Source organism: Cryptomeria japonica, unplaced genomic scaffold (genome assembly GCF_030272615.1).
Source record: "Cryptomeria japonica unplaced genomic scaffold, Sugi_1.0 HiC_scaffold_823, whole genome shotgun sequence".
Taxonomy (NCBI): Eukaryota; Viridiplantae; Streptophyta; class Pinopsida; order Cupressales; family Cupressaceae; genus Cryptomeria; species Cryptomeria japonica.
In genome coordinates, this window is record NW_026729568.1 from 1 (window position 1) to 11,796 (window position 11,796).

At 62.4% G+C, this 11,796-nt stretch overlaps 2 non-coding genes across 2 annotated transcripts; both read left to right on the plus strand.

The window, feature by feature from the left end:
* The first annotated feature begins 2,631 nt into the window (after positions 1-2,631).
* LOC131872854 (5S ribosomal RNA) lies at positions 2,632-2,750 on the plus strand. Its single transcript, XR_009370925.1, has one exon. It is a non-coding gene; the product is annotated as a 5S ribosomal RNA (ribosomal RNA).
* Positions 2,751-10,554: 7,804 nt separating this feature from the next.
* On the plus strand, positions 10,555-10,673 carry LOC131872857 (5S ribosomal RNA). Its single transcript, XR_009370928.1, has one exon. It is a non-coding gene; the product is annotated as a 5S ribosomal RNA (ribosomal RNA).
* Positions 10,674-11,796: the final 1,123 nt, after the last annotated feature.

The window sequence follows — 11,796 nt, forward strand, 5'->3', positions numbered from 1 at the left end:
TGCGCAGCCCAGGTAAGGTGCCACCCTGGCAAAGGTGCGCACCCGGGCAATTAACCCTACTTCCGACTTCGTGCGCGCCAGGGTGGCAACCGGGCCTCGGAAGAGCCAATGCGAGAAACCCCACCAAACGCTCCGACAAAAAAAGAGGCGGCGCTCCAATAACCCCGCTTCGGAGCGCAGCCGGGGCAAACCAAGCCAAGGTGCCCACCCCGACGAAGGTGCACGCGAGGTGCGCACCCGGGGCAAACCGGGCTCCGACAACGTGCACGCAGCACCTTGGAGCACACTTCGAAGCACTCCCGGGTGCCCACCGGCGTTGCGCACCGTGGTGGGCAGCGAGGTGCGCACCTTTGATGCGCTGCCTTCACTAATTTCCAGAAAAAGGCAAAAAAAAATGAGATTTTAAAATTTCCGTTTTGAAAGATAGTGAAAAAAAAGGAACGCGGGTGCCATCTTGAGCCCGCCCTGGTGCGCAGCCCAGGCAAGGCATGCGCACCAAGGTGCCCACCCGAGGTGCACACCCGGGGCAAACCGGGCTCCGACTTCGTGCAGGCCGCACCTTGGAGCACACTTCGGAGCGCTCCTTGGTGCGCACCATGGTGCCCACCAGGGCGCACCCGAGGCAAACCGGGCTCCGACTTCGTGCACGCCGCACCTTGGAGCACACATCGGAGCGCTCCCAGGTTCGCACCAGCGTTGCGCACCTTTGATGCGCTGCCTTCACTAATTTCCAGAAAAGGCAAAAAAAAACGATATTTTAAAATTTCCGTTCTGAAAGATAGTGAAAAAAACGGAACGCGGGTGCCATCTTGAGCCCTTCCTGATGCGCAGCCCAGGCAAGTTGTGCGCACCAAGGTGCCCACCCTGGCGGAGGTGCGCGCCCGGGGCAAACCGGGCTCCGACTTCGTGCACTGCATGGTGCCCACCAAGGCGCGCAACCCAGCCAAGGTGCCCACCGCAGCGAAGGTTCACGCGAGGTGCGCACCCGAGGTGCACACCCGGGGCAAACCGGGCTCCGACTTCGTGCACGCCGCACCTTGGAGCACACTTCAGAGCGCTCCTTGGTACGCACCAGGGCGCGCAACCCAGCCAAGGTGCTCACCCCGGCGAAGGTGCACGCGAGGTGCGCACCCGGGGCAAACCGGGCTCGGACTTCGTGCACGCCGCACCTTGGAGCACACATCGGAGCGCTCCCGGGTTCGCACCAGCATTGCGCACCTTTGATGCGCTGCCTTCACTAATTTCCAGAAAAGGCAAAAAAAAGAAAAAAATGAGATTTTAAAATTTCCGTTTTGAAAGATAGTGAAAAAAACGGAACGCGGGTGCCATCTTGAGCCCGCCCTGGTGTGCAGCCCAGGCAAGTTGTGCGCACCAAGGCACCCACCCTGGCCAAGGTGGGTCACGGGGTGGGTCCTAGGGTGGGTAACGGGGTGGGTACTAAGGTGCGTGCCAAGGTGGGTCATAGGGTGGGTGCCAAGGTGGGCACCAGGGTGGGTGTGCACCAACCCTAGCCAGGGTAGGTCACGGGGTGGTTGTCGGGGTGGGCGTCAAGGAGCCAAGGTGGGTGGCAAGTAGCCAAGTTGCGTGCCAAGGTGGGTGTCGGGGTGGGTGCCAAGGATCCAAGGTGGGTGCCAAGGAACCAAGGTGGGTGTCTGGGTGGGTGCCGAGGTGGGAGCCAGGGTGGGTCCCAAGGTGAGTGCAAAGGTGGGTGCCAGGGTCAAGGTGAGTGCCAATGTGGGTTCCAAGGTGCCAGGGTCAGGGTGAGTGCCAATGTGGGTTCAAAGGTGCTAAGTTGGGTGCGAGGTTGGGTGCGAGGGTGGGTGGGTGCCAAGGTGTGCTAGGTGGAAGCCCGGGTGGGTCGGCATCCCATGGGTGTCGAGTTGGGTGCCTGATGGGTGCTTCTTGTCAAGTTTTAGTCGTCGGGACTCATTTCGAGCCTTAGAGGTCGTTTCTTGTCCGGTTGCCCTGTCTTCGACCTGGGAACCCAATTTTGGTCCTCGGGTCCCATTTTTTTTTGTCTCGCATCCCACTTTTGGCCTGTGGCCTTTTCGGGGTCGATTCTCGTTTTGGGCATCAGAGCATGTTTCTTCTCCTAAAACCCAATATTTGTTTATTAAGTCTCGGAACACATTTTTGTTCTCGTGGACCCATCATGGGTCTTGGAACGCATTTGTGGTCCTTGGGTCCCATTTTGCATCCCGAAACTTGTGTTTTGGTGCTTGATCCCTATTTTGGGTGCCCACCTTGCACCAAGTGCGCACCCGGGGCAAACCGAGCGCCTTGGTGCACCGGGGCAAGATCGAGCGTGCACCCGAGGCGCCCCGAACATGCACCAAGGTGCACTCGGCCCACATGTGAGCGCAGGTCGTTGCGCCCGAGGTGGTGTGTGGGCACCGCGTTGCAGACGGGACACTGCACGCACACGACGCCCCCTCCAGGTGCACGCACGTAGGCCGGGCCGGGTGCACACCCGACGCCCTAGCAAGGTGCGCGCACCCGGGCAGGGCTCACACTTGGCGAACGGGGCGCACTTCGCGAGGGAGGGTGTGCACCTCGACGGGGGTGGGTGGCCGGGGTGGATTCGCACGTGGGTCGCGGTTTGCTAAGTACACACTGCGACAAGCTCATAACGGGTGCGATCATACCAGCGTTAGTGCACCGGATCCCATCAGAACTCCGCAGTTAAGCGCGCTTGGGCCGGAGTAGTACTGGGATGGGTGACCTCCCGGGAAGTCCCGGTGTTGCACCCTTTTTTAGTTTTTCGCCGGGCGTCGCAATGCTATTTGAATAAACCTTTTGCCCGTTTGCGTTCTCGTCGGGGCCGGGCCGGGCCGGGGTGCGCTGCCCGCACTACCGCGCGCGCGGGGGCGACACCGAGCGCGCACCCGAGGCGCCCCGAGCACACAGGCCACGGTGCAACCCGGGCGTTGTGCGCGCACCCCGGTGCGCCCGAGGTGCTGCGCGCGCACCCAGGTGAAATCGGTGTGCACCTCGGCCAGTGCGCGCTCGGTCGAGTCGCGCACGTTGGCCAAGGTGCACGGTGATGTTTCTTACTCTAAGGTTCCGCACCAGACGCCCGGGACAGGTGAGCGAAGCTGGGCGGGGCCGGGTGCGCGGCCGGGGCAGGTGCACGCAGCTGGAGAGAGCTTTGGAGCACACTTCGGAGCGCACCAATGATGCGCTCCATTCAAAAGTTTCCTGAAAAGGCAAAAAAAGTTGAGATTATAGAATTTCCCACTTGAGAGATTGTAAAAAAAAAAAATTTAAAATGAAGGAAACGCGGGTGCCAAGGTGTGCGCAGCCCAGCCAAGGTGTGCGCACCAAGGCGCCCACCCTGGCGAAGGTGCACGCAAGGTGCGCACCCGAGGCAAACCGGACAATTAACCCAACTTTCGACTTCGCGCGCACCTTGGAGCGCACTTCGGAGCGCTCCTTGGTGCGCACCAATCTTGGGCACCTCGGAGTGCACCATGGCGCCCACCAAGGTGCGCACCCGGGGCAAACCGAGCTCCGACTTCGTGCGCACCTTGGAGCGCACGAAAGGTGCGCACCATGGCGCCCACCAAGGTGCGCAGCCCAGCCAAGGCGTGCGCATCAAGGTGCGCACCCTGGCGAAGGTGCGCACCCGGGGCAAACCGAGCTCCGACTTCGTGCGCACCTTGGAGCGCACAAAAGGTGCGCAACCCAGCCAAGGTGTGCGCACCCCGGTCAAACCGAGCTCCGAATCGTGCGCACCAGAGGTGCACGCCATCGTGCGCACCTTGGAGCACACTTCGGAGCCCTCCTTGGTGCGCGCCGATGTTGCGCACCTCGGAGCGCACCCGGGGAAAACAATGCAATTAACCCGACTTTCGACTTCGTGGGCACCTCGGAGCGCTCTCGGGTTCGCACCTCGGAGCACACCGAGGTGCGCACCTTTGATGCGCTGCCTTCACCAATTTCCAGAAAAGGCAAGAAAACATTGAGAAGGTGTGCGCACCGAGGTGCCCACCCTGGCGAAGGTGCACGCGAGGTGCGCACCCGGGGCAAACCGGGCTCCGACTTCGTGCACGCCGCACCTTGGAGCACACTTCGGAGCGCTCCTTGGTGCGCACCAGGGCGCGCAACCCAGCCGAGGTGCCCACCCCGGCGAAGGTGCACGCGAGGTGCGCACCCGGGGCAAACCGGGCTCCGACTTCGTGCACGCCATGGTGCCCACCGCGGCGAAGGTGCACGCGAGGTGCGCACCCGGGGCAAACCGGGCTCCGACTTCGTGCACGCCGCACCTTGGAGCACACTTCGGAGCGCTCCTTGGTGCGCACCATGGTGCCCACCAGGGCGCGCAACCCCGCCGAAGGTGCACGCGAGGTGCGCACCCGGGGCAAACCGGGCTCCGACTTCGTGCACGCCGCACCTTGGAGCACACTTCGGAGCGCTCCTTGGTGCGCACCATGGTGCCCACCAGGGCGCGCAACCCCGCCGAAGGTGCACGCGAGGTGCGCACCCGGGGCAAACCGGGCTCCGACTTCGTGCACGCCATGGTGCGCACCGCGGCGAAGGTGCGCACCCGGGGCAAACCGGGCTCCGACTTCGTGCACGCCGCACCTTGGAGCACACTTCGGAGCGCTCCTTGGTGCGCACCAGGGCACGCAACCCAGCCGAGGTGCCCACCCCGGCGAAGGTGCACGCGAGGTGCGTACCCGGGGCAAACCGGGCTCCGACTTCGTGCACGCCGCACCTTGGAGCACACTTCGGAGCGCTCCTTGGTGCGCACCATGGTGCCCACCAGGCCGCGCAACCCAGCCAAGGTGTGCGCACCAAGGTGCACGCGAGGTGCGCACCCGGGGCAAACCGGGGTCCGACTTCGTGCACGCCGCACCTTGGAGCACACATCGGGGCGCTCCCGGGTTCGCACCGGCGTTGCGCACCGTGGTGGGCACCTCGGAGCACACCAAGGTGGGCAGCGAGGTGCGCACCTTTGATGCGATGCCTTCACTAATTTCCATAAAAGGCAAAAAAAAAACGAGATTTTAAAATTTCCGTTTTGAAAGATAGTGAGAAAAAGGGAATGCTGGTGCCATCTTGAGCCCGCCCTGGTGCGCAGCCCAGCCAAGGTGTGCGCACCAAGGTGCCCACCCTGGCGAAGGTGCGCGCCCGGGCAATTAACCCAACTTCCAACTTCGCGCGCGCCAGGGTGGGAGCGCACCCAACAACCGGGCCTGGGAAGAGCCAATGCGAGAAACCCCACCAAACGCTCTGACAAAAAAAGAGGGGGCGCTCCAGTAACCCCGCTTCGGAGCGCACCCTGGGCAAACCCAGCCAAGGTGCCCACCCCGGCCAAGGTGCAGGCGAGGTGCGCACCCGGGGCAAACCGGGCTCCGACAACGTGCACGCCGCACCTTGGAGCACACTTCGTAGCGCTCCCGGGTGCGCACCTCAGAGCACACCAAGGTGGGCAGCGAGGTGCGCACCTTTGATGCGCTGCCTTCACTAATTTCCAGAAAAGGCAAAAAAAAAAGGAGATTTTAAAATTTCCGTTTTGAAAGATAGTGAAAAAAACGGAACGCGCGTGCCATCTTGAGCCCGCCCTGGTGCGCAGCCCAGGTAAGGTGCCCACCCTGGCAAAGGTGCGCACCCGGGCAATTAACCCTACTTCCGACTTCGTGCGCGCCAGGGTGGCAACCGGGCCTCGGAAGAGCCAATGCGAGAAACCCCACCAAACGCTCCGACAAAAAAAGAGGCGGCGCTCCAATAACCCCGCTTCGGAGCGCAGCCGGGGCAAACCCAGCCAAGGTGCCCACCCCGACGAAGGTGCACGCGAGGTGCGCACCCGGGGCAAACCGGGCTCCGACAACGTGCACGCAGCACCTTGGAGCACACTTCGAAGCACTCCCGGGTGCCCACCGGCGTTGCGCACCGTGGTGGGCAGCGAGGTGCGCACCTTTGATGCGCTGCCTTCACTAATTTCCAGAAAAAGGCAAAAAAAAATGAGATTTTAAAATTTCCGTTTTGAAAGATAGTGAAAAAAAAGGAACGCGGGTGCCATCTTGAGCCCGCCCTGGTGCGCAGCCCAGGCAAGGCATGCGCACCAAGGTGCCCACCCGAGGTGCACACCCGGGGCAAACCGGGCTCCGACTTCGTGCAGGCCGCACCTTGGAGCACACTTCGGAGCGCTCCTTGGTGCGCACCATGGTGCCCACCAGGGCGCGCAACCCAGCCAAGGTCTGCACACTAAGGTGCCCACCCCGGCGAAGGTGCACGCGAGGTGCGCACCCGGGGCAAACCGGGCTCCGACTTCGTGCACGCCATGGTGCCCACCGCGGCGAAGGTGCACGCGAGGTGCGCACCCGGGGCAAACCGGGCTCCGACTTCGTGCACGCCGCACCTTGGAGCACACTTCGGAGCGCTCCTTGGTGCGCACCATGGTGCCCACCAGGGCGCGCAACCCAGCCAAGGTGTGCGCACCAAGGTGCACGCGAGGTGCGCACCCGGGGCAAACCGGGGTCCGACTTCGTGCACGCCGCACCTTGGAGCACACATCGGAGCGCTCCCAGGTTCGCACCAGCGTTGCGCACCTTTGATGCGCTGCCTTCACTAATTTCCAGAAAAGGCAAAAAAAAACGATATTTTAAAATTTCCGTTCTGAAAGATAGTGAAAAAAACGGAACGCGGGTGCCATCTTGAGCCCTTCCTGGTGCGCAGCCCAGGCAAGTTGTGCGCACCAAGGTGCCCACCCTGGCGGAGGTGCGCGCCCGGGGCAAACCGGGCTCCGACTTCGTGCACTGCATGGTGCCCACCAAGGCGCGCAACCCAGCCAAGGTGCCCACCGCAGCGAAGGTGCACGCGAGGTGCACACCCGGGGCAAACCGGGCTCCGACTTCGTGCACGCCGCACCTTGGAGCACACTTCAGAGCGCTCCTTGGTGCGCACCAGGGCGCGCAACCCAGCCGAGGTGCCCACCCCGGCGAAGGTGCACGCGAGGTGCGCACCCGGGGCAAACCGGGCTCCGACTTCGTGCACGCCATGGTGCCCACCGCGGCGAAGGTGCGCACCCGGGGCAAACCGGGCTCCGACTTCGTGCACGCCGCACCTTGGAGCACACTTCGGAGCGCTCCTTGGTGCGCACCATGGTGCCCACCAGGCCGCGCAACCCAGCCAAGGTGTGCGCACCAAGGTGCACGCGAGGTGCGCACCCGGGGCAAACCGGGGTCCGACTTCGTGCACGCCGCACCTTGGAGCACACATCGGGGCGCTCCCGGGTTCGCACCGGCGTTGCGCACCGTGGTGGGCACCTCGGAGCACACCAAGGTGGGCAGCGAGGTGCGCACCTTTGATGCGATGCCTTCACTAATTTCCATAAAAGGCAAAAAAAAAACGAGATTTTAAAATTTCCGTTTTGAAAGATAGTGAGAAAAAGGGAATGCTGGTGCCATCTTGAGCCCGCCCTGGTGCGCAGCCCAGCCAAGGTTTGCGCACCAAGGTGCCCACCCTGGCGAAGGTGCGCGCCCGGGCAATTAACCCAACTTCCAACTTCGCGCGCGCCAGGGTGGGAGCGCACCCAACAACCGGGCCTGGGAAGAGCCAATGCGAGAAACCCCACCAAACTCTCTGACAAAAAAAGAGGGGGCGCTCCAGTAACCCCGCTTCGGAGCGCACCCTGGGCAAACCCAGCCAAGGTGCCCACCCCGGCCAAGGTGCAGGCGAGGTGCGCACCCGGGGCAAACCGGGCTCCGACAACGTGCACGCCGCACCTTGGAGCACACTTCGTAGCGCTCCCGGGTGCGCACCTCAGAGCACACCAAGGTGGGCAGCGAGGTGCGCACCTTTGATGCGCTGCCTTCACTAATTTCCAGAAAAGGCAAAAAAAAAAGGAGATTTTAAAATTTCCGTTTTGAAAGATAGTGAAAAAAACGGAACGCGCGTGCCATCTTGAGCCCGCCCTGGTGCGCAGCCCAGGTAAGGTGCCACCCTGGCAAAGGTGCGCACCCGGGCAATTAACCCTACTTCCGACTTCGTGCGCGCCAGGGTGGCAACCGGGCCTCGGAAGAGCCAATGCGAGAAACCCCACCAAACGCTCCGACAAAAAAAGAGGCGGCGCTCCAATAACCCCGCTTCGGAGCGCAGCCGGGGCAAACCAAGCCAAGGTGCCCACCCCGACGAAGGTGCACGCGAGGTGCGCACCCGGGGCAAACCGGGCTCCGACAACGTGCACGCAGCACCTTGGAGCACACTTCGAAGCACTCCCGGGTGCCCACCGGCGTTGCGCACCGTGGTGGGCAGCGAGGTGCGCACCTTTGATGCGCTGCCTTCACTAATTTCCAGAAAAAGGCAAAAAAAAATGAGATTTTAAAATTTCCGTTTTGAAAGATAGTGAAAAAAAAGGAACGCGGGTGCCATCTTGAGCCCGCCCTGGTGCGCAGCCCAGGCAAGGCATGCGCACCAAGGTGCCCACCCGAGGTGCACACCCGGGGCAAACCGGGCTCCGACTTCGTGCAGGCCGCACCTTGGAGCACACTTCGGAGCGCTCCTTGGTGCGCACCATGGTGCCCACCAGGGCGCACCCGAGGCAAACCGGGCTCCGACTTCGTGCACGCCGCACCTTGGAGCACACATCGGAGCGCTCCCAGGTTCGCACCAGCGTTGCGCACCTTTGATGCGCTGCCTTCACTAATTTCCAGAAAAGGCAAAAAAAAACGATATTTTAAAATTTCCGTTCTGAAAGATAGTGAAAAAAACGGAACGCGGGTGCCATCTTGAGCCCTTCCTGATGCGCAGCCCAGGCAAGTTGTGCGCACCAAGGTGCCCACCCTGGCGGAGGTGCGCGCCCGGGGCAAACCGGGCTCCGACTTCGTGCACTGCATGGTGCCCACCAAGGCGCGCAACCCAGCCAAGGTGCCCACCGCAGCGAAGGTGCACGCGAGGTGCGCACCCGAGGTGCACACCCGGGGCAAACCGGGCTCCGACTTCGTGCACGCCGCACCTTGGAGCACACTTCAGAGCGCTCCTTGGTACGCACCAGGGCGCGCAACCCAGCCAAGGTGCTCACCCCGGCGAAGGTGCACGCGAGGTGCGCACCCGGGGCAAACCGGGCTCGGACTTCGTGCACGCCGCACCTTGGAGCACACATCGGAGCGCTCCCGGGTTCGCACCAGCATTGCGCACCTTTGATGCGCTGCCTTCACTAATTTCCAGAAAAGGCAAAAAAAAGAAAAAAATGAGATTTTAAAATTTCCGTTTTGAAAGATAGTGAAAAAAACGGAACGCGGGTGCCATCTTGAGCCCGCCCTGGTGTGCAGCCCAGGCAAGTTGTGCGCACCAAGGCACCCACCCTGGCCAAGGTGGGTCACGGGGTGGGTCCTAGGGTGGGTAACGGGGTGGGTACTAAGGTGCGTGCCAAGGTGGGTCATAGGGTGGGTGCCAAGGTGGGCACCAGGGTGGGTGTGCACCAACCCTAGCCAGGGTAGGTCACGGGGTGGTTGTCGGGGTGGGCGTCAAGGAGCCAAGGTGGGTGGCAAGTAGCCAAGTTGCGTGCCAAGGTGGGTGTCGGGGTGGGTGCCAAGGATCCAAGGTGGGTGCCAAGGAACCAAGGTGGGTGTCTGGGTGGGTGCCGAGGTGGGAGCCAGGGTGGGTCCCAAGGTGAGTGCAAAGGTGGGTGCCAGGGTCAAGGTGAGTGCCAATGTGGGTTCCAAGGTGCCAGGGTCAGGGTGAGTGCCAATGTGGGTTCAAAGGTGCTAAGTTGGGTGCGAGGTTGGGTGCGAGGGTGGGTGGGTGCCAAGGTGTGCTAGGTGGAAGCCCGGGTGGGTCGGCATCCCATGGGTGTCGAGTTGGGTGCCTGATGGGTGCTTCTTGTCAAGTTTTAGTCGTCGGGACTCATTTCGAGCCTTAGAGGTCGTTTCTTGTCCGGTTGCCCTGTCTTCGACCTGGGAACCCAATTTTGGTCCTCGGGTCCCATTTTTTTTTGTCTCGCATCCCACTTTTGGCCTGTGGCCTTTTCGGGGTCGATTCTCGTTTTGGGCATCAGAGCATGTTTCTTCTCCTAAAACCCAATATTTGTTTATTAAGTCTCGGAACACATTTTTGTTCTCGTGGACCCATCATGGGTCTTGGAACGCATTTGTGGTCCTTGGGTCCCATTTTGCATCCCGAAACTTGTGTTTTGGTGCTTGATCCCTATTTTGGGTGCCCACCTTGCACCAAGTGCGCACCCGGGGCAAACCGAGCGCCTTGGTGCACCGGGGCAAGATCGAGCGTGCACCCGAGGCGCCCCGAACATGCACCAAGGTGCACTCGGCCCACATGTGAGCGCAGGTCGTTGCGCCCGAGGTGGTGTGTGGGCACCGCGTTGCAGACGGGACACTGCACGCACACGACGCCCCCTCCAGGTGCACGCACGTAGGCCGGGCCGGGTGCACACCCGACGCCCTAGCAAGGTGCGCGCACCCGGGCAGGGCTCACACTTGGCGAACGGGGCGCACTTCGCGAGGGAGGGTGTGCACCTCGACGGGGGTGGGTGGCCGGGGTGGATTCGCACGTGGGTCGCGGTTTGCTAAGTACACACTGCGACAAGCTCATAACGGGTGCGATCATACCAGCGTTAGTGCACCGGATCCCATCAGAACTCCGCAGTTAAGCGCGCTTGGGCCGGAGTAGTACTGGGATGGGTGACCTCCCGGGAAGTCCCGGTGTTGCACCCTTTTTTAGTTTTTCGCCGGGCGTCGCAATGCTATTTGAATAAACCTTTTGCCCGTTTGCGTTCTCGTCGGGGCCGGGCCGGGCCGGGGTGCGCTGCCCGCACTACCGCGCGCGCGGGGGCGACACCGAGCGCGCACCCGAGGCGCCCCGAGCACACAGGCCACGGTGCAACCCGGGCGTTGTGCGCGCACCCCGGTGCGCCCGAGGTGCTGCGCGCGCACCCAGGTGAAATCGGTGTGCACCTCGGCCAGTGCGCGCTCGGTCGAGTCGCGCACGTTGGCCAAGGTGCACGGTGATGTTTCTTACTCTAAGGTTCCGCACCAGACGCCCGGGACAGGTGAGCGAAGCTGGGCGGGGCCGGGTGCGCGGCCGGGGCAGGTGCACGCAGCTGGAGAGAGCTTTGGAGCACACTTCGGAGCGCACCAATGATGCGCTCCATTCAAAAGTTTCCTGAAAAGGCAAAAAAAGTTGAGATTATAGAATTTCCCACTTGAGAGATTGTAAAAAAAAAAAATTTAAAATGAAGGAAACGCGGGTGCCAAGGTGTGCGCAGCCCAGCCAAGGTGTGCGCACCAAGGCGCCCACCCTGGCGAAGGTGCACGCAAGGTGCGCACCCGAGGCAAACCGGACAATTAACCCAACTTTCGACTTCGCGCGCACCTTGGAGCGCACTTCGGAGCGCTCCTTGGTGCGCACCAATCTTGGGCACCTCGGAGTGCACCATGGCGCCCACCAAGGTGCGCACCCGGGGCAAACCGAGCTCCGACTTCGTGCGCACCTTGGAGCGCACGAAAGGTGCGCACCATGGCGCCCACCAAGGTGCGCAGCCCAGCCAAGGCGTGCGCATCAAGGTGCGCACCCTGGCGAAGGTGCGCACCCGGGGCAAACCGAGCTCCGACTTCGTGCGCACCTTGGAGCGCACAAAAGGTGCGCAACCCAGCCAAGGTGTGCGCACCCCGGTCAAACCGAGCTCCGAATCGTGCGCACCAGAGGTGCACGCCATCGTGCGCACCTTGGAGCACACTTCGGAGCCCTCCTTGGTGCGCGCCGATGTTGCGCACCTCGGAGCGCACCCGGGGAAAACAATGCAATTAACCCGACTTTCGACTTCGTGGGCACCTCGGA